This window comes from Lontra canadensis, unplaced genomic scaffold (genome assembly GCF_010015895.1).
Source record: "Lontra canadensis isolate GAN:19392208 unplaced genomic scaffold, GSC_riverotter_1.0 scaffold46, whole genome shotgun sequence".
Lineage (NCBI taxonomy): Eukaryota > Metazoa > Chordata > Mammalia > Carnivora > Mustelidae > Lontra > Lontra canadensis.
In genome coordinates, this window is record NW_022631040.1 from 7,394,127 (window position 1) to 7,416,943 (window position 22,817).

The following is a 22,817-nucleotide window of genomic DNA, read 5'->3' on the forward strand; positions in this document are numbered from 1 at the left end:
TCCAAAAAAACAGAAAATTGCCTTTTAATAATATTGGCCATTAAAGCATCAATGTTATAACAAATTTATTTTCCCTGATGGAGATGTTTCATTAAGTTTATTAAGCAAATGCACAGATAATTATGGATATAGTGATAAGTATATATAACTAAATTTTCTGGTTAGGATATAGTGATAGATATATATAAATATAATTTGTTTGTTACTAATATTGGGTAAAAATTATAATTAATGTTGTTTCATTTCCTGAAGAACTCCTGGCATAATACAATGTTTCTTCATCATTATGGTAGATATTGTAGCTATTGTGAAATCTCATTTTATCTAATTTCATTTTGACAGTAGCCCAGGTTTCTTGGTGGTCTGAAAGAGTCAAGGTAATGTCATTTTCCTGGTCAGATGATTATGTCAAAAAAGACAATTTAAATCAATGAGCACCTGGCATTCTGCCCAGGGTGGTGGCTTTAGCAGTATTCATATAGGCTAAACTGGCTCAGTAAGAACAGGCTTAGACAGAGGGCCTATGGCTCAGAAAGTCCTCCTTTTCCTTCTGGAAATGAGTAGAAAAGCGAGTCACCATGGTTTCTGACTCATCTTACTTAAGGTTATTTCAACTACATAAGTAATAATAAACACTTATTGTTTAAGGAAATTTAACTGTTGTGTTCCATTACATAAAATTATCAGCATAAATAACTGAAATCTTTAATTTTGCAGTGAATTTCTTAAATCTTACATCCAGTTATACTGAATTGTGATTCAGATTACATGTTCTGCCTTTAAAATTACAGGGGATTTTTTCTTTTCTATAACACGGGAACTGCTGATATGAGTATGACCGTATCCTGTCACACTAGCATTGTAGTATGAATTCTACTCCATTTGAAGAGCATTGTCAGTGTGATTTTCAATAGGTGCATGTTTACTTTTTACAAGCAGAATTCTATATTTAAAAAATAACATGGTTCATTTGGAAGTCCACTCATAATGGACAAGTTGTTAATTATAAGGACAATATTTTATTTCGGGGAATTTATTCACGTATCCATCCTTATGTATTTTAGTATTCAGACACCTATATAAATTTTCAGTCTCTTTTTATTTCCTTTAAAATAAAATTTCCTGGTGCCTGTGTTTCTCAGTCCGTTAAGCGTCTGCCTTCCACTATGGTCATGATCTCAGGGTACTGGGATCAAGCCCTGCATCAGGCTCCCTGCTCTGCAGGGAGTCTGCTTCTCTTTCTGTCCCTCCCCCCCCTTCACAAAAACAAATAAATAAAAACATATTTTTAAAAGTAAAATAAATAAAAATAAAATCTCCTTATGGGGAACCTGGGTGGTACAGTTGGTTAAGCAACAGACGTGGTTTCAGTTCAGGTTGAAACCTCAGGATCGTGAGATCAAGCCTGATATGGGGCTCTGTGCTCAGTGTGGAGTTTGCTTGAGTTTCTCTTGCTTTCTTCCTCCCCTCCCCCACCCCTGTCCATGCATATTTTCTTTCTCAAATAAATAAATAAATCTTAAAAATTAAAAAAAATAAAATTTCCTTGCAATGATATGTTCCTGATATAACGCAATGATGTGTATGTATGACCTTACTGAGTTAAAATTCTCTTCACACAAAAAGCATAGGAAAGTGTTGTTGTTGTTGTTGTTGTTTTAATGAAATGCCATGAACAACTGGCCATATCTTAAATGGTTTCTAAAGTATAACATGCAAAAAAAAACAAAAGTAGTGAAATTATCATGGTGATGTTGAGTGTTCGTACTAAGCAAGTTTGCATTTTTGAATGACTTTTGAAAAGTCACACTAAAATCTAGATCAAAATTTATTAAAATAATCTATCATTTTTTGAAGAAGTGTACTACTTTGAATCTGATTATCTTAGAAAAAAATCACGTTCATTAAGCTAGCAAACAGGATGTCATGATTGTGAAAGGTAGGACTACATGTCCATTATGTATCAGCAGTGATAAGCACTGTTCTACTAGACAGCATGGGGAAAAGATATAGCCACTACCTAATCCTCCCTTAGTCCAAATTCTTAATGGGGCAGTATTAGGTGTGAGCCCCTGGACCTTTAAAACCCAAACTTGTGATTTCTCTTTATTTACCCATTTGATGGTAAATTCATATGTTATATGGATATAGTAAAATATATCTTTAATGTTACTGTCAACCTTTTTACAGTGGGAATTTCACATAAGTATCAAATGAAACTCAGTTTTAACTCAGAAATAAATGTTTCCATGATAACTAAACTTTTAGGCACAGATTTTAGAAACTAAAACATCTTCATGGATTAATTACATTCCAAGTAATGTCGACCAGGGATATGATTATCAAAATGAGAAGAAAATAATATAGAGTATTATATAATCATTTTAAATATATTCAATGATGTGGTGTAGGATCTGAAATTAAGATGCAGCAGTAAGTGCTGCCTTGACAGCTGGGAAAATTGGGAGGACTTCAAATGGCCAAACCAACAGTTTTCCTCCCCACTCTGCTTCCTTGGACAAGTGTTAGCTTAAACACTTCTCCTTATCATGGAAACCAGGCATAGATTCTGCTTATCCTTGAGTGGCAGGCGTAAGTTCCCTGCCAGCCTGCAGAATTATTCAAAGAGGGCTCTGCCAATCAAGGGTCACCTCATCCTCTTGTTCCTACACAGCCTGCCTCCCAAAGCCCCTGTTTATCTACTCTGTTCCTGAGTTCAGACCCTGAGTGGCACTGCCAGGCTGTGGGTATATGTGACAGGTAAATTGCTGTTTATGTCATCTGTGTGGTGATAGGTGTTGTGTGTTCACCACCTTGATCTATTAAAGTAGAGGAGAGGATCCCTTCCTCACCCCTGTGGTGAATAGCCATTTCAGAAAAAAAAAAAAAAAAAATTCAGGATCTTAAAATATTAGCTATCATTCAGACCCTGAGGCTTCTTCCTCATAATTAAAAAAGCACCACCCAACATTGCTGATGTTGCCTAGATTGAATTTTATTCTATTGTCTGTGCAAATCACAACTTGGAGTCTTCTAGTTTTTGCAGTCCTTGTGCCTTTGCACTGTACTCATACCCCACAGCACTGCTAATTTAGAGTGCCTGATGCTCCGATTATAAAACTGGATAGAAATCTATGTCATTCAATCTTAATGACAAGTAAATATTCTCAGTCTGATTGGGTGGATTATCGTGCACTTTACATTCCATGCAATGTATGCATCTGTGTATTGTGTAGGATAGTAGACGGATAGCGTGCCAGCATCAGATTCCTGCTGCGTTGCTCATGTTACCCTGAAAATACTAGAATATGGGTTTACCCTCCAAAGACATTATTTTCTTTGCATTTCTTTGAACAGGTGATTTTTTTTTTTTTTTCAAAGAGGGCAATACCGCCATGAGATGAGGTAATATGATAAACCTTTGTAAGAAGAATCTCTTTATTGGATAAGGTTAGCAAACTAATGCTGTCAGAGATTGTATTACACTATCCCTTATGTATGCTTGTAGTGCGATTTTCAGAAAAGATCATTTCAGAGAAGTAAAGGATAAATCACTGTATCCTCTCTAAAATCCTTTTCAAAATAGATTTGACAGTTGAGTGATTACATCTCTAATGGAGACTGTGATAGAATATGTGAGATTAAAAACTCAGCGGCTTCATCCACAAGGTGCTGAACAAAAGGGGTCAACAGAAACACAGAGTCCCCTATATCAAACCCAGATAACTAATCAACTTAACTCTGCCCTCAATACATAGAGGTTAAGATCTGTGCCTGCCAGTCTTTGTTGTTCAGGTTTCAAAGCCCTATAGTTTTTCCTCCTATAAAGATCTTATCAGTCTGTTCAGGAACTTTGGGGCTAAAATTCGTATCTGAATGTAGGAAGGTATAACTATAAAAAATAAAACTTTCCGATTCTCTTTAAATTTCCCAAAGAGCTGTTAGAAGGAAATGTATGAGGAATAGTATCTGTCTAGCTATTGTTTAACTTAGACTTTAGGATTTAGAACCTCAGGGCAGATAACTAAACAGAAATGATAAAATATCAAGTACTAATTTGTTCTATTAGAATTTGCACATATATGGGCCCATTCTTACATTGTATTTTAAAGAATTGTTTGTGTTCAAAATAATGGGAAGCATTTATCTCCTACGGATAAATAAAACATGCCATAAATCAATTGTTTTCTGAAAAGATAGCCCAAGGATTCTATTTCCTGCCTGAAGTTTTATCATTTAACTAATTAGCTGCTTTACAAAGAAATATCACTAGCAAATAGAATTTAGCTGAAGAAACAGATAAACAACAAAACTTATAACTCTAAATATTTGAAAATAGTATAATCTGTTCATTGTAGTGAGACTTTGGATACTTTTATGTTCATGTCAATGTTTTGGTGGCCAGAATTTTGAGAAAGTGGAGCTGTAATTATTTCTAACTATTAATTCCCTTCTGCCCCTCCCCATTCTATACAAGGTTTCTTTGGAGACTACAACTGAAGGCACACACATTAATTACTCCCAATTTTGGCTTTCACCATAGATATTAACCAAATATAGAATACCAGCCTACTCATTCTTTTCTCCACAAACACAAAAAAGATATCTTTTCTCCCATTATAGCAGTATTTTAAGACAGACAGCACGTTTCAGATTCATGTGGAACGTTTATTTGGTTGTGTTTATAAATGATAGGTGTCTAAGCACTAACTCAGACCTACCAAATCAGTACCTTAGACAGAGTGGGACCCAGTATGTGATATTTTTCAACAATCCTTGGTTAAGAAATCCTGCTCTAGGGAGCAAAGATAATTATATACTCTTCCTGGCAGCTGGAGTTTTCCTGCTGATGTTGTCTCTGTTGCTGTTGGCTCTGCTGCCTGAGCACCTCTTTTAATAACAAGTGCAATAGACCCACTGCTGGAAAAAGTAGAGACCAGCACCAGCATCCTGAGCTGGGGTCTTTATTAATGCCGTTTGCTTTCTTCACACCATTAATTCTGGCCTGAGGCCAAGAAAGGAATCTTTTTTAAAGGTGGGATAATTTTCAAAACCAAAGAGTATCAATGCTCAGTCTTATGACTGAGTCTAAATTAGAGTCTAAATTCAGTGAATAAAACTCTGCTTCATACTTATTAAGAGTCATCCGTACCCCCTATATTCCTTGCTTACACTAGCATCAAGCATTGGATGTACTCAGGAGAACAGGAGAGGAGACAAACTTCCAGAAAGTGTGCAATAAACAGTAAATGCCGAAGCCAAGAGTCGTGGTGGCAGTCAACAGGGCAGGTCTGTGGTAAGAGGCTGCTTTAGAAATGAAGCAAAACCAAAGGTGGAAAAAAAAACAAACAAACCATAATGGGTAGACACAACAGGAAGAATGAGGCTAACAGTAGTAGCTGGTTACTGTAGTTGACATTTGTCATATTTGTGATCACCTCTTGAGTAGTATTTCCATAACTGGGGAAATTTCCATCAGTCCTGTCTTTCAGAAATATAAGCCGGAATTTTGATTCTCAGACTCCCTAAAATGTAAAAGGTAGATACATGATCTATACTCTTCCAATCAGATACACATAAATTTGGATCAGAGTAAGAAACTGATGGCAAAGACTTTGTGCTGCAATGCCAGTTGCTACTATAGATGGTAACAAAGGATTGGAAGGACGTCAGGAGTTGTGTGATTGACTGACCTGCTAGGGCAGAAGTAAGATTGGTGCTGAGAAGTGGTTTTGCAAAGATGAACACCTTTCATTTAATGTTTGATGATGGAAAGTGCAGCCCCAGTAGTTTCCTCAAGAGTCTAATTCTCTGGTGGTACTTGGAAACTGTTTCTGGAGAAGAAGAATCAAGATTATCCCTGTATACTTTTCATCTATCAAGCTTCTCCTAATTTTTTTTAAATCCTTTTTTTTTTTTTTTACATAAATGAGGGAAAGTGAATTTTCTTGTTGCAACTAAGATCCCAGAACATACACAAGTAGGACTGTAAGTGGTTGCAGGCAACATACCTTCCATACATGGGAAGATTTGACTTTGTTTTCTGGTCAGGTCAATCCTAAAGACAGTAAGACTTCAGCTAGCATGAGACTTTTTCGCATGACAGGCAGTGGCAAAATAAATAAATTTCCTGTAACTGCTTTGAATAAAATACTTGTTGAAAGCAAAGCTATACGGGGACCAAGAGGCTATTCAGATAAATTGCATAAGAGTAAGATATTGATTTTATGCTTTTAATTATGCAAGAGGGATTGCAGAAAAGGAATGATATATGCAAAATCCCAAATTCTCAGATCAAGACATAGTCTGAGAACCATGAAATTTGTATAAGCATTATAAAGAATCTCAATATTTGCTAGCCAGAGCATTAATATAGCTAAAAAGTAAACTCAAAATTTGATTTTACGAATTTCTGGATTTCAATTTATTTTTATTCAAACCTTTCTCAGATTCCTTAGGGGAAAGTTAGGGCACTGCTGAGAAAGACTATAGCTCTATGTACTCTATGGAATGTAATAAAGACATATGGGAAGATTCAGATGACTCAAATTCCCCTGGATCCACAAATTTCACTAACCCTCCATTGTTAATCTTCTCCTCTGCATAATGAAGATATTTCTGCCTTGTTTTAGGACCTTGTAAAAACAAAACAAAACAAAACAAAACACCTGCTTGAGACAGTTAACTGGCAAGAAAAATCCAGTTCTTACATCCACCCTCACCATCCCTCACCATGTCACCTTGATAGACTTAAAACATAGTCAGCTCCCAGCCTGAGCTTGGTGTGAGGGAGGGAGAACTTTAAAAAACAAACAAAGAAGAGATTTTCACAGTAATGTACACAACCGCAAGAGTTTTCAAATCTGTGGAATACATGTGGCAGTGGATTCTGGGAACACAAGGAGAAGTATAGTTTTAGATATGATCAATTTACTGGTATGGGTGCAACTATCAGACATCCTAAATTCAATGTGTTAACACAGAGTTCTGGAAGTAATTGATTGTTAACAATTACTTGACTGAAACCTGGATTCATTTGTAACTTTGCTAAATAAAATTAAAATGCCAGAATTGCTTCATGTGATACAGAGAGTTAGAAATATTGGAATGGATGTATTATGTGCCACCTTCTCAGCCAATGCTTAAATATAGCTTGCAGGAAACCATAGAAAACATTTTCACTAAAAAGGCATAGAGAAATACCTCAAAGGATGAAACACAAGTATCTTAAAATTACTGTGGTGTCTGTTCTATGTAAATAAGATAGATAGATCATGGTATTTCCACGGAAAAAGAGTCTTAAGAACAATGAGAACTTTGGAGGTAAAGTGTGGTCAGTCACAATAATAACCAGCAGGAATCACTGGACATGCCTACTTGATGAAAGAGGTCTCCAGGATAAAGATAAATGGTCAGACATTAAACTGTTAATCTTTACCTCTTCCCCAAAATAAACATAAATAAATAAACAAAAAAACTTTCTCTAGGAAATGGAAACGTTATTCAAACCATCAAGATAGTCACAATTTTTAATTTTCAAAACAAATCCAAAAAAAAAATAAAAGAGAGAGAGAGAGAAAGAGAGAACACTGACTTCAACTCTGATGTGTACTGAAAATTTTCCTAAATAAGACATAGACCGAGGAAGAAATCTCAAGGGAACTTAAAAATACTGAGTTAAATTAAAATGAATTGCAAGTTGTCAAAATATGTGGGATGCAGCAAAAGTAGTGTTTACAGGGAAATGAATAGTGTTGACTGCATATATTAGAAAGGAAGAAAGATCTTGAATCAATAACCTGAGTTGGCACTTTAGAAAGCTATAAAAAGAAAGAAAAACTCAAGTCTAAAACAATCAAAAGAGAAATATTTGGCCAGAAATGAAATTGAAAAATAAGGAATCAATAGAAAAAATCATTAGCCATCAGGGAAATTCAAATCAAAACCACATTGAGATACCACCTTACACCAGTTACAATGGCAAACATTGACAAGATAAGAAACAAGTGCTAGAGAGAATATGGAGAAAGGGAAACACTTTTACATTGTTGGTGGGAATGCAAGGTGGTACAGCCACTTTGGAAAACAGTGTGGAGTTTCCTCAAAAAATTAAAAATAGGGCTACCCTATGACCTGGCAATTGCATTACTGGGTATTTACTCCAAAGATTCAGATGTAGTGAAAAGAAGGGCCACATGTACCCCAGTGATCATAACAGCAATATCTACAATACCTAAACTGTGGAAAGAGATGAGATGCCCTTCAACAGATGACAACAGGACAAAGATGTGGTCCATATATATAATTCAGCCATCAGAAAGAATGAATACACACCATTTGTATCAACATAGATGGAACTGGAGGGGATTATGCTAAGTGAAATTAATCAAGTAGAGAAAGACGATTATTATATGGTTTCACTTATATGTGGAACACAAGGAATAGCATGGAGGAGATTAAGAGAAGGGAAAAATGAAGGGGGGAGATCAGAGAGGGAGACGATCCATATAGATTATGGACTCTGAGAAAAAAACTGAGGGTTTTAGATGGGAATGGGAAGGGAGTGGGGGTACGTGTTAGCCAAGTGATGGGTATTAAGGAGGGCACATATTTACAGAGCACTGGGTGTTATACATAAACAATGAATCATGGAACACTACATCAAAAACTAATGATGTACTGTATGGTGACTAACATAACATAATAAAAGAAAAAAATCAAAGAAACCAAAGTAGTTTCTTTGAAAAGATAGGATTTATAACAATCTATTTTCTAATTATTTTATCTAATTACTTACATAATTATATAACCTAATTATTATTTATATATTATTAATCTAATTGCTTATAATAATCTGAAGAAAAAAGAGTGAAGAGAAAAGTTGCTAAAATTATAAACAAAAAGGGACTATCACCACTTATCCCTTTGATAGTAAAAGAAAATTTTATGGCCAAAAATTTGGTAACTTAGAAGAAAGGGATCAATTCTGGATAGACATAGGTGATCAAAAACTCCCAAAACTTACCTAAGAGGAAATAAATAATCTGAAAAGGCCTATATCTATTAAATAAGTAACTTCCAAAAGAGAAAGCACCAAGTACAAATGGTTTTCCTGTTGGATTTTATCAAGTATAAAAAAGAAGTGATACCAATAACAGAAGTGAAGAGCTACTTTCCAGTTTGTTCAATTAGGTCAGCATAAACCTAATGCCAAAGTGAGATAAAGACAGTATAAGAATGGAAAAAAATTGAAGGACAACATTTCTCAAAAAACATAGATGCAAAAATCCTGAACAAAATATTAACAAATTACATCCAATGATGTATAAAGAAAAGTGTATACTCTAACCAAGTGGGATTTATTCAAGGTATACAAGACTGGTTTCAATATTTAAATATCAATTAATGTAATCCACAATGTTACCAGTTTTGAGAAAAAATCATTTCAATTGATGCTAACAAATTATTCTACAAAATCCAAAACCCATACATGATAAAAAAAAAAAAAAAACCACTCAGCAAACTACACATAGGAAGGAAGTTCCTTAATCTGATAAAGAACATCTACAAAACACCCACAGTTAACCTCATCTTTAATAATGAGAAATTTGATGCTTTCCCACTATGATTGGAAACAAGCATGGATGTCCTCTCTCACCAGTCCTATTCACCATTATAATGGAAATCTGAGCTAGTGTATTAAGAACAAAAAGAGAATAGAAATACATATGTGGAATGGGAAATGACTGTCTTTGTTCACACATGACATGATTGTCTATGTAAAAAAAAAGAAAAGAAAAGAAAAGAATAGACAAAAACTCCTGAAGTCAATAAGCAAATATAACAGTCACAGAACATAACATTACTATATAAAAGTCAGTTGCTTCTTTGTCAATATACCAGTGATGAACAACTGGAACTTGAAATTAAAAACATAATACTATTTACAGTAGCACCAAAAAATTAAATTTAGTATAAACCTGAAAATATATGTCAAGGACTGATATTCAGAAAGCTATAAAATGATGATGAAAGAAATTCAATAATATCTAAATAAATGGAGAAATTCCATATTCATGGATTAGAAGACTAAATGTTAAGATGCCATTTCTTCCCAAAATTTCCTGTGTATTCAATGCAGTCCAGATCAACACACCAGGAAATTATTTTGAGGTTATTGACAAACTGATTCTAAATTGTATATGGAAAATCAAAAGACCCAAAATAACCAACATAATATTGAAGAACAAAGTTCTTTAAATGACACTACCTACTTCAAGACCTACTACAAGGGGCACCTGGGTGGCTCAGTGAGTTAAGGCCTCTGCCTTCGGCTCAGGTCATGATCCCAGGGTCCTGGGATCGAGCCCCAGATTGGGCTCTCTGCTCAGCGGTGAGCCTGCTTTGCCCACTCTCTCTCTCTCTGCCTGCCTCTCTGCCTACTTGTGATCTCTGCCTGTCAAATAAATAAAAATAAAATCTTAAAATAAAAAGACCTACTGCAAAGCTACATTAATCCAGATGCATGTATTTTTAAAAATTTTTGAAATTTTATTTTAGAGAGAGTCAGGAGGGGCCAAGGGAAAAAGAGAGAGAGAGAGAATCTCAAGAAGACTACCCCCTGAGCTCAGAGCCCAATACAGGACTCACTCTTAGGACCCTGCGATCATGACCAGATCTGAAATCAGGAGTTGGACACTCAAACTACTGAGCCACCCAGGCGCCCCTAGATGCCACGTATTTATGAAAGGATGGATATACCAATCAGTGGGATAGAAGAGAGATCCCTGAAATAGACCCATAAAAATACAGTTAGCCAGTCAAAGTTGCAAAGGCAATTCAATGGGTGAAAGATAAACTTTTTAATAAATGGTACTATAAAAATTGAATGTGCATGTGACAAAAATAAAAATAAATAATAATCTAGACATAGATCTTACACCTTTTAAAAAAGTTAATCAAAATTGATCATAGACTTAAGTGTAAAATAAAAAAACTATAAAATTTCTGGAAGATAACAGAGGAGAAAATCTAGTTGTGTTTGGATTTGGCAATGGGCTTTTAGACCCAAAAGATAATTCATTAAATTGAATAATGCCAAAAGAAAAATTCATGGGGCACCTGGGTAGCTCAGTGGGTTAAGCCTCTGCTTTTGGTTCAGGTCATGATCTCAGGATCCTGGGATCGAATCCCACATCGGGCTCCCTGCTCGGCGGGGAGCCTGCTTCCTCCTCTCTCTGCCTGTCTCTATGCCTAGTTGTGATCTCTCTCTATCAAATAAATAAATAAAAATAAAATCTTTAAAAAAATAGAATAATTCATTTAAAAAATTGATATTGCAAATTGGTACTGAAAATTTAAAAACTACTTTGTAAAAGACATTGTTAACAGCTACTTTGGAAGATAACATGGATACTTTTTACAAAAGAACAAAACAAGAAAAAAACCCAAATTTAAGAAAATATATATATATATATATATATATGTATATATATATATATTTCTCTCTCTATATATATATGTGTGTGTGTGTCTTGATTTCAAGATATATGTATATACATATGTATATGTATATATACATATCTATATGTCTTGAAATTATATATATATATATATATATATATATATATATATATATATAAAATCTTGAAATCAACAGTGGGGTGTTTAACTGACTGAGCCACCCAGTTGCTCCTATATGTATTTCTTTATCCTTTCATTAGTCAATGGACATTTGGGCTCTTTCTATAATTTGGCTATTGCTGATAATGTTGTTTTAAACATTGGGACGCATGTATACCTCCAAATCAGTATTTTTGTATCCTTTGGGTAATACATAGTAGAGCAATTGCTGGGTCATTTGGTGGTTCTATTTTTAACTTTTTGAGAAACTTCTGTACTGTTTTCCAGAGTGGCTACACCAGTTTGCATTCCCACCAACCATGCAAACTTGCCAAACCTGGTTGTCTCTTGTGCTTTTGATTGTAGCCATTCTGACAGGTGGCAGGTGACATTTCATTATAGTCACTCAGACAAAGACAAAGATCATATGACTTCACTCACATGGGGAATTTGAGAAACAAAACAGATGCATATAAGGGAAGGAAGAAAAAAAAAGAGAGAGAGAAACCCTAAAACAGACTCTCAACTATACAGAACAAACTGAGGGTTTATGGAGGGGAGACAGGCAGAGGGATGTGCTTCAGGGGTGATGGGTATTAAGGAGGGCACTTACTGTGATGAGCACTGGATGTTATATGCAAGCGCTGAGTCACTGAATTCTACTCCAGAAACTAATATCACAGTATATGTTAACTAACTAGAATTTAAATTAAAAAGTGAAATATAAATAAATAAATAAATAAGTCTCACTCATGTGTGGAATTTAAGAAACAAAGCAAATGAATAAAGGGGCAAAAAAGGAAGACCAATCAAAAAGCAGACTCTTAACTATACAGAACAAGCAAATAGTTACCGGAGGGGAGGGGGAGTGGTGGGTGAAAAAGATGAAGGGGATTAAGAGTGCACTTACCTGAGAAGCACTGAGTATTACAGAGTTGTCAAATCACTGCCTCATACACCTGAAACTAAATAACATGGCGTATTTAGTATTAGTAGTGGAATTAAAATAAAATAGTATTAGTAGTGGAATTAAAATAAAATTATAATGATTAAAATAAAATAATCTTTATATTTATGAAATAAATTTGACTTAATTATGTTTTTTAAAAAAAGCCTAAGATGTTGATATAGTATATGATTCCAATGATAGGACTTTCTGGAAATCAAAACTGTAGAGAGAGCAAAAAATATCAGTGGATGTCAGGGCTTTGGGGGATAGTGGGAAAGATGAATGGGTGAAGCACAAGAGATTTTTTTAGTGAAACTCTTCTCCATGATATTGTAACGGTGAAATATGACATTATACATTTGTTAGACACACAGAAATTTATAGCATAGAGAATGAACTTAATGTATGCAAATTTAAAAGAATCATTTAGGAGTTCAGGGAATCCCAGTAAAGAATATAGGCTTTGACAAGAGAATTTAACTGTATTACAAATGTATGAAACAACCTCACTGAAGAAGGTGGGAGAAAAGGTGCTGACCTCAGTAATCCTGGAAATGAATTGAGTTTGTGAGTTAAAAGCAAAAGGAACTGAACATAAGCACTTTACTCTAACTGATAAAGTATCCCAAGGGCATATGGGTTAACAATTTTGACGCTGCTATATATGTATACTGGAACTGAAAAATCAAGTAAATTGATGACAGACAATGGGAGCCAATGTTCTTACTTTCCCAGTGGGAGTTTACAGATAAGCAAGAGATCCGTGTGGTAATGGGTTAGAGTTGGAGACATCACTATGAACTCCTGTTTAATTTAATATACATACAGATGGGAGATTTAGATGCTTATAGATATGAATATATATAGGTTGGTATACACACCCATTTCCTTACTCTGGCAGCTGAAGGAGCCTGAAAGGAACAACAGCCCAGTAGCAATGAACACACCTATAACAAAAGTTGGATAAACAAATAAAGCCTTTACAAGATACTCCCTAGTAGATAATTTTAGTTTGTATTAAGATTTCAATATTTATTCAACTAAAGCCTCAGAAATGCCCCTTAATGTGAAGTATTCCATATAAATAAATGTATTTCAAAGAATAACTTTTGAGCCATGGTACTGAAGGAACACTACATCAATAATAATAATAATAATAATAATAATAATATACTTTCCACTGAGATAATAAGCTCAATAATTTTATGCGCCAAGCACAGTGTTACTCACAAGAATGAAGGTGAAACAGTGGAGTGCCTGGCTGGCTCGTCAGTAGAACATGTGACTCTTGATCTCAGGGATGTTAGTTCGAGCCCCACATTGGGTATAGAGATTACTTAAAAATAATAAAATCTTTAAAAAAAGAATGAAAGTGAAATGCAAAAAAAAAAATTTACCTAATATAAAATGAGATGAGAATGCATACATGTAAAAATAATAATGTGGTAAATTATATACCTTAAGAGAAAAATTTAAAAAATTTAAAAATCTATGAAAGAACAAAGTAGATATAAATTACCTTCAGAAAAGGAAATTAATTAAGAGTATTATTTGATCTGGAATTGATCTAGCAGTTAAGAATGAGTCATATCAAGCTTGAGGATTTATTTTCCATCTTGAATGTGCTTACATCATTGTTTTAATTTTGTTACACATTGTGTTAAAAGGCTTCTTTGTCAGAAGGAAATTCACATATCGAGTTGCTTTGTTTTTGATCCATGAGAGAATTCACTGTGTAACAGTTAAAATTTGCAAAACAAACTACCCCAAAGTTAGTGGCTTAAAAAGTAACATATTATTTAGCTTAGTATTCTGTTGATCGGCTGTGTGCTTCTGACCGGATCCAGCTTGCATGATGGGCTGCACTGTCGCATGTATTCATTGTCAGCTGGTAAGGGGCTGGTGGCTGAATGAGCTAGGGTGGCCTCTTTCTGTCCAGTGACTGAAAGGCTATCCACCAGAGCATCTTGATTCTCTTCCATCTGGTGTCTAATCCATACCTGTAGGCTAGTTTCACTTTATACACAAAATGGCTTTAAGAGTAGAAGCACAGAAAGAGGATGGCATCATTGTCCAAGGACGTTGTATGCCTCTACTTGCATCACATTTGCTAATATCACATTGACCAAAGTAAGTCATGAGGACATGCCAGAATTTAAGGGGTGGAGAAATAGACCTCACCTTTAGGTGGGAAAATTGTCCCACTGGAAAGGACATGAGCATAGGGATAGGAATACTTTGTGCCATTTTTGCAATGTCATCACACATGACTTCTTGGAAAATTGCTGAACAGAATATTGAAAACCTGGACCTGTATATAGTTTATATGCCTATTTTACTTTTGAAAATATAACAAAAGACTAATGAGACCTTTAAAGATATTGTGGAAAATAAACATAACAAATCTCTATAATAAATGGGATAACATGCTATGTTTGTGAAAAAAATTACTTGAGCATGATTAAATTTACCTAGGGTTCTAGTCTTCTGTGTATAAAATATAAAAACACTGAAGTTAAAGACAAACAAGATGATTAATACATTAATACATTCATTCACTTAAATTTTGTTGATCTTTCTCTATGTATCTATGTTCGTGTAGTTATGTTCACATATGGACAAGGTGCTTAGTTAAGTATGACTTGTTATATGGAGGACAATGGGAGAAGGAGAGGAGAAGTGAGTTGGGGGAAATCAGAGGGGAAGACAAACCATGAGAGACTGTGAACACTGAGAAACAAACTGAAGGTTTTGGAGGGGAGAGAGGTGGGGGGTTGGGTGAGCCTGGTGGTGGGTATTAAGGAGGGCACGAATTGCGTGGAACACTGGGTGTGTTGCATAAACAATGACTCTTGGAACACCGAAAAAAAATTTAAAAAAAAAGTATGACTTGTTATGTGTGAATTTAGGAAAGTCTTCTGCTCACAGTATTTTGTCTTAATTTGCTCTCCAGAATCTCTTTTTAAAGTTTTTGTTTAAATTCCACTTAGTTAACAGTGTAATGTATTAGTTTCAGGCTTATAATATAGCGATTCAGCACTTCCATACAACACCTTCTGCTCATGGCAAGTGCACTCCTTAATCCCCATCATCTATTTAACATTCTCCCACCCACCTCCCCTGTGGTAACCATCACATGGAGTTTCTTTCTTTCTTTCTTTCTTTCTCTCTTTCTTTCTTTCTTTCTTTCTTTCTTTCTTTCTTTCTTCCTTCCTTCCTTCCTTCCTTCCTTCCTTTCTTTCTTTCTTTCTTTTTAGTTTTTATTTAAATTCAATTTAGTTAACATATAGTGTATTATTATTTCCAGCAGTAGAATTTAGTGATTCATCAGTTGTATATAACACTTAGTACTTATTCCGTCAAGTGCCTCCTTAATACCCATCACTCTGTTACCCCATCCCCTCACCATCCTCCTCCCCAGCAATCCTCAGTTTCTTCCCTACAGTTAAGAATCTCTTATGGTTTGCCTCCCATTTTCATTTTATTTTATTAAGATTCTGTTTCTTGATTTGCCTCTTTTCCCCCTTTGCTCTTCTGTTTTGTTTCTTAAATTCCACATATGAGTGGAACAATATGGCATTTGTCTTTCTCTCCTGACTTATTTCATTTAGCATAATACAGTCTAGTTCCATCCATGTCATTGTAAATGGCAAGATTTCATTTTTTATGGTTAATATTCCATTGTATATATACACAATGGAATGTACTTTTGAACACACTCCTTTATAATTCTAGGAACACTGTAAGCTTAGACTGTAGTTCACATATATCTATCTTCACATCTTTTAGTTCATAACATTGTTACATATGACAAAATCCAAGTACACAGTATGTTCTGGTAAACATCTCTGATTCTTCTTGCTGAAGTTTGGCTGTGGGAATAGTGTCTCCCATTCCATCTGAATTCACTTACTGGTGTTCCATACTGCTCTTAAGCCAATCAGATGCTCTAGAATGTGTTTATCTGAAAGATCACTCTTAATTCTTACACTCCTTCCTCTTCCTCCTCCCCTCCCCTCTCTTTCTCCTCTTCTTCCTCCTCCTCCCTCTCCTCTCACTTCTCCTCCTCCTCTCTCCTCCTCCTTCTTTTTGCATCTGTGCACTCATTCAAAGTATATTCTAGAAGAATTGAGTGTTAATCATTTGCAGGCTATGAAAGAGCTTATTTCCTTCCAATGTGTTTTGTAAAATGTTGCTGGTGAACTTCTATCTCAGTGCTCTACAAACTTTTGAACACACTCCCTTATAGCAAAAAGTTTATAGGATGTGTATGTTCACATTTATGTGATACATACAATGTGTATGTCTTCATTTCTAAATTGAATTTAAATATATTTAAATGATAAATATATATGGTATATATTCTACTGTTACTAGCTAATATCTCCAGGAACAGTATAAACTTAGCCTATAGTTCAATAATTATAATTTTAGATAAAATTCCTTTTTCTCATAATCTTCTTGATTATTTTGTATGTTTTGGCTTATTTCTTTGCATCACTGTTTTTGCCATCATGCAAAAAAGTTTGAATTAGGTACAGGAAAGTGTATAGGTTGCCCTTTTTTTCATATTTAATACTTGGAACTATCCTCTTTTTGTCTGTTTCTTATAGATCTTTTCAAGTCATATATTCCCTTTTTAGGATCACTTCAGTTTCAACCAATCTGAATGAGAAAATCACTGTTTTTTACATTATACTGACAATGATTTGTATAGTGTCTTTAAACAGTATTGCTTTAGATATCTCCAATCCCAGATACAGTTAGGAAAATGTTAGCTATTAGGGGCTACAAAAAAAAAAAAAAAAAAAGTAGGGTCAACCCTGAAGAATCATCCAAGGAGCCAGATAAATAAATATGTAAAATAAATGTAATATAATAAACATTAGAAAGAGATAAGTCGCAGGTTAAGTGGAGGCACCCAAACTGGTATTTAACCCAACAAAAGGTTAGAAAATAGTGTGATGAATATGGACAACAAGGCATTCCAAGCAGATGGAGAGTCACATGAATTAGCATGAAAGCTATAAGACCACCACACAGAACTGATCTTCAAATATTTTAGTAAGACTCTAACAGAGGATTCAAGGTGAAGACAGACAGAAGATAAGATTGGATAGAATAGAGGCCAGTTCATAAAGAACCTTCTATAGCATTCTAAGGATGTCAGATCTTATCTTAAATTGTCCTGAAAGTCATTGAAGAATTTTAAGTAAGAAGTTACTTCATCAGATTATTTCTTTTAGAAGGATCACTGTGTACAGTAATGTGAAGATTGTATCAGAGCAGGAAAACAAGTTAGGTGATATTTTAGAAATCCTAGAGAGATGTGTTGCATGGCAGGAGCATGATGTCTAAAGAATGGAGAAAATGGAACAAATCAAAGAGATAAAATATTTTTGGGGAATCAATCCTATATAAATATTTTTAAAAACAAGGATGTAGACAGAGCTAGAGAATACAAGCAAAGAGAAGTATTTGGTTAAATTTTATGATAGGATACATTATATTTGAAGCATCAAAATGTTATTCAAATGTGGGACAATATTTAAAGGAATGAATGAATGAATGAATGAACCAACGAGATGCCCAATAAGCAGTCATATATATGTGCCAGGTTCCCACAGAATGTTCTAAGCTTCAAAAAACTTTTGGTTTTGTTAACTTATTGGTGACGTTTCAATTGGTTGGAGTAGGAGACATTATCAAAGGAGATTATTGAGTACTTACTGTGTGCTTGGTACTTTTTGTTTATTTCCTAATTTAATTTTTATGACAAACCCTATAATTTCCAGGTGAAATAAAACAGAATAATAAAGCTGATACTTATGTAGACAAAAGCCTTTGAGTTAGTTCTTTGTCTCTTTTCATAACCTGAGTAAATTTAGCCTTCGGATATAATAAATATGTTGTCATGGATAATTTGACCTGGGCTTAGCTTCTGAGAGGACTTAGAATCTTCTGAAGCAATAATCAATTTATAGGAGTTGTGAAACTGGAAAAATATTTTAACCTGGAAGTCATTGTTAATGGTCAGTGTGCCAGTTTTTATTTGTTTTAGTACATTTTATTATTAATAAGATTTTGTTCACAAATTCTATAAATATATTCTGTTTATTGGGATATAGAAATCCATAGATAGGTTAATTAATTGTAACATGCTATAGATAACTGTTTTTACTCTCTGTCATTATTATAGCTTCTAATATATAAGGGGGATAATTGCTGTCACTTGACTCTCCTGATATTTGGCTCACCAAATATATATAATTACAAAATTAATGGGTAAGAGGAAGAGAAAGCAAGGGGCAAAGACTGACACTGGAAGGTACTAAAAAGCAGGAGATGTCACAACTGAGAAGTATAAAGTTACAAATAAAAACAACAGAATAAACAGCAAACTCTAGCCCTGCAGATGAGTCTTCTCTCAAATCACCTGGTGATAATGGAGAAGAGAATGGTATCCTCCCAGTTCTCAACCTGGGGTGATGTTCCCCCATAGGGGACAATTGTGAATGTCTGGAGACCTTCTGGATGTCATGTAAGGGAAGGAATACTACTGATATCTACTGGATAAAATCCAGCGATGAGGGCAACCATCCCACAGTGCACAGGACAGCTTCCACAACAAGTAATTATCCCATTCCAACTGTCAAGACAACTCTACAGTTCTCTATCTAGCTATAGAGAAACATTCTGTACCCCAAAGGTTCAATTTGAAAACAATTTGAATAAATGTTCTGTCCAAAATAAATGATTGTCTTCAAAATTTTTAAACTAGAAAATACAGTTGCTTTTTGGAATTTTGTCTTAATCCTTTGTGAATTATACACCCCCTCCAACACAAAGATGGTTTGAAACTAACAGAAACTAAACCATCAAATTATACACAAATAGTGAAAAACACTTCTGCCTGCAACAAAAATTATTTTATTTTTTGTTAAATTAGCATTTTTAAAAAAGATTTTATTTATTTATTTATTTATTTGACAGAGAGAAAGAGATCACAAGTAGGCAGAGAGGCAGAGAGAGAGGGGAAGCAGACTCCCTGCTGAGCAGAGAGCTCAATGCAGGGGACTTGATCCCAGGACCCTGAGATCATGACCTGAGCCACCCAGGTGCCCCATTAAATTAGCATTTTTAAGTGAAGTTTAGGAAGTAAGTTTGAAGAAGTTGATGTTAGTAAATATTCATATTTTCTTTTATTTTTTTATGAAGTAAAATTAGCCAACATCATTAGTTTTTCATGTAGTGTTCAATGATTAATTAATTGCATATAATACCCAGTGTTCATCAGATCTCATGCCCTCCTTAATGCCCATCATATTTTCTTTTATTAAGAACTAAAATGACTATAAAGGACTGCAATTCACTAACTAGAGTAATACATGTATGAGAAGTAACTGCAATACAACTTACTTGTAAGTCAATAAATTTGACAGAAAGTTTCATCTTTGTTTTTCTTCCAGAGTCCAGCTATTCGTTTCCACTCAGAAAAAAACTACGCTCCTCCCCAATTCCCTTGAAAACAAAAATTTTGTGTGACACCACCCCCAAATGATGGTTTATTTTTTAAACTTTTAAAAAATACTTTTTGCTCAAATGGTGTGTTTCTTTTGCTTTTGCTCAAATGGTGTGTTTCTCTGCAGCCTGCAAATAATGGGGAAAGGAGGAGAAGGACAATCGTTTTTGTTGTGCTTGGTTATTGAATTATCGTAATTATTAATTACAATTACAATTACAATATTAATTATTGAAGCAGCTGTTCCTGGGTTGGAAGTTTTAGGCTGAGGGAACGATTGCTGCCAGAAAGGAGGCCCACAGTGACGTAGAAGTGCATGTGCCTCTTCAGGAAGGACCACTGTTGTATAATAATGAAAGTTCCAGGTGCCATGATGGGGGAGGGGAGTAATGGGAACAATATTCATACACTAGAACTGGATTGTTTCTAATATTTCAGCTCTTTTATTAAAAGTAAAACTGCAGAGATTAGAATCCTCTAAAAATATTCTTAACATTAAAAAAGAGACTAAACTAAGATCATATTAAAATGAGTTTTCTTCTTATGTACATACATATCTATTATATATCCATCCATCCATCCATCAATCCATCCACCCAACCACCTATCTATATATTCTTGCTTTTAACCACACAAATGAGAAACTGAAATTACTTTTATTTTTTTCTCTTGAACTCTGAAAAACAATCTTTTTTTCTTTTTTTGTTTTGTTTTGTTTGTTTTATATAGCTCTGCTTTTTACTCACCTTACATTCCATTGGAGTTATAAGGGAGTAAAGGAGTTTTATGTGACAGAGAAGCAAAGAACCACCTCTTGTATTTGTACTAGTAAGAAAAAAAATCTGAAAATGATTTATCTAGAAAAAATTTTTAAATTACCATCTTTTTGAATGATATATTTCCTTTAAATAAAACCTATCTCTACTTTCTAAGTTTTTTTTTTAATTTTTTGGATCCTTAGAAATTAAATCATCTACTAATGGTATTGATATAGATGCTCCTAATAATTGAGTTCAAATCTATGTATTTATTGTTTTGTAAAAAGAAAAACAAAATGGGAAGCCAGAAAAACAAGCTTTACTTATTCAGAGTGTGTGCTTAATTTCATATTTATGTTCATAAGGAGGGATGTTTGCAGTAAGAAGTCACAGAACTTCAAACTTCAAACTTTGGAAGAATAAGCATACAGGGAATAGGTTGCCTTTTGTTGTGAAGCTTTGGGGAGAGTTGGATATTCGTTTCAGTCATCTGGTCTCTTCCAAGACAAAGGTTATGTTCTAGAGCCTTGATAACTAAAATGCTAAGATACATATTAAAACTCAAAGAGGCTATAATAAATTCCTATAATAAAAGTTTGTGCTCTGTTAAGTTGAATTTTGATTTTTAAAGAAATGAGTAGCTTTGCTTAGCTCCATGAGAAGGTGACTCTGCTGTCAAGAGACCAGTAATGCTCTCCTTTTACCATTGCTTTTCTGCTTTACTGTCCCCAATATTTCTATTTCTCACTTTTCCCATGGGTAACATCCCATCGGGATAAACTTTGTCTCTTTTTGCTCAAACCAATCCAAACGGCAATCTTGGGATCATGTTGATTTAGGTATTAAACCCCTGGGAGGTAGGAAAAAAATATAGAATAATACTTACATTTTAGGTGATTTATTTTAGAAAAATATGATAAACACCAGAACTTAGAATCCTAACAACAACAACAAAAAATTATCAATATCTAGTTGCTCTTTCTACATGGGACTCTTCTTTCCCAGGATCCCAGTTTTATCACTGTCCAATTTTTTACAGCTCAGATGTTAAAAAGTCTCATTCAGTCATATTTTAGGAGTATCATTTCCTATGAACCAAATTGAAAGTAAAATCTCTTACGAATATATGGAACCACAGACTTGTTTCAAATAAAAATAAAAGTATCACGTAGAAAGCTTTTATGTGAGTTTTATTCATATCATTAAAGCAGAGGTACCCATTGTACCTAGGCCTAAGTTGTCTTTAATTTCATCACATTACCATTTGCATAGGAATGGGAGATCGGATCATACCTCATTTATGACCTTATTTATAGAGTTAAAAAGGGCACTTGTAAATACAAAATCTTAACTTCATGATCTGCATAAAGTTGTCTAATAAACACATCTGGTCATATTCAAATCATCCAGGTTCTTTTGTTGTTTATAAATAAAGCGGTGACAAAACAGGTTTCACCAAGGACAGATATTGCCTCAAGAAGAATTTAGCTATCATGAGTCAGAGGAGTTAGTTTATGAACTATCTGTAGAATTTCCATTTCCAAAGGTACATTACACAAATCTCCAAGGTTACATGCTCTCCAAGGCACATTAGTAAATATCTGCAAGGTTTCCATTTTCCTGACAGAAACAATTACAAATGCCATGCAAGAATAATTTCACACAGAGAGTTGAGGCAGCTATCAGAATTCTCTTAGGTAACAGTTGCAAATGTTTATGCTAATATTATTTAGCTTTTTCCTTTTTAACTTAAAAAAAAAATCAGGCTACCGAATTCAGTGCCTTTCTTTTGTTGCCAGTGTAGTTCTAAAAAAGAGAACACGCATTAAAAAAAGGTTGGAAGCAAGTTTATGTTCGATTCAAAACTATATGTTTTAAAACAAAATACTGCAGTATGTTTTCACCAGGGAACTCTTGTATTCCCTGTTTCATTTCAGTAATGAAGAGAAGAGCTGCCATCTGGCCA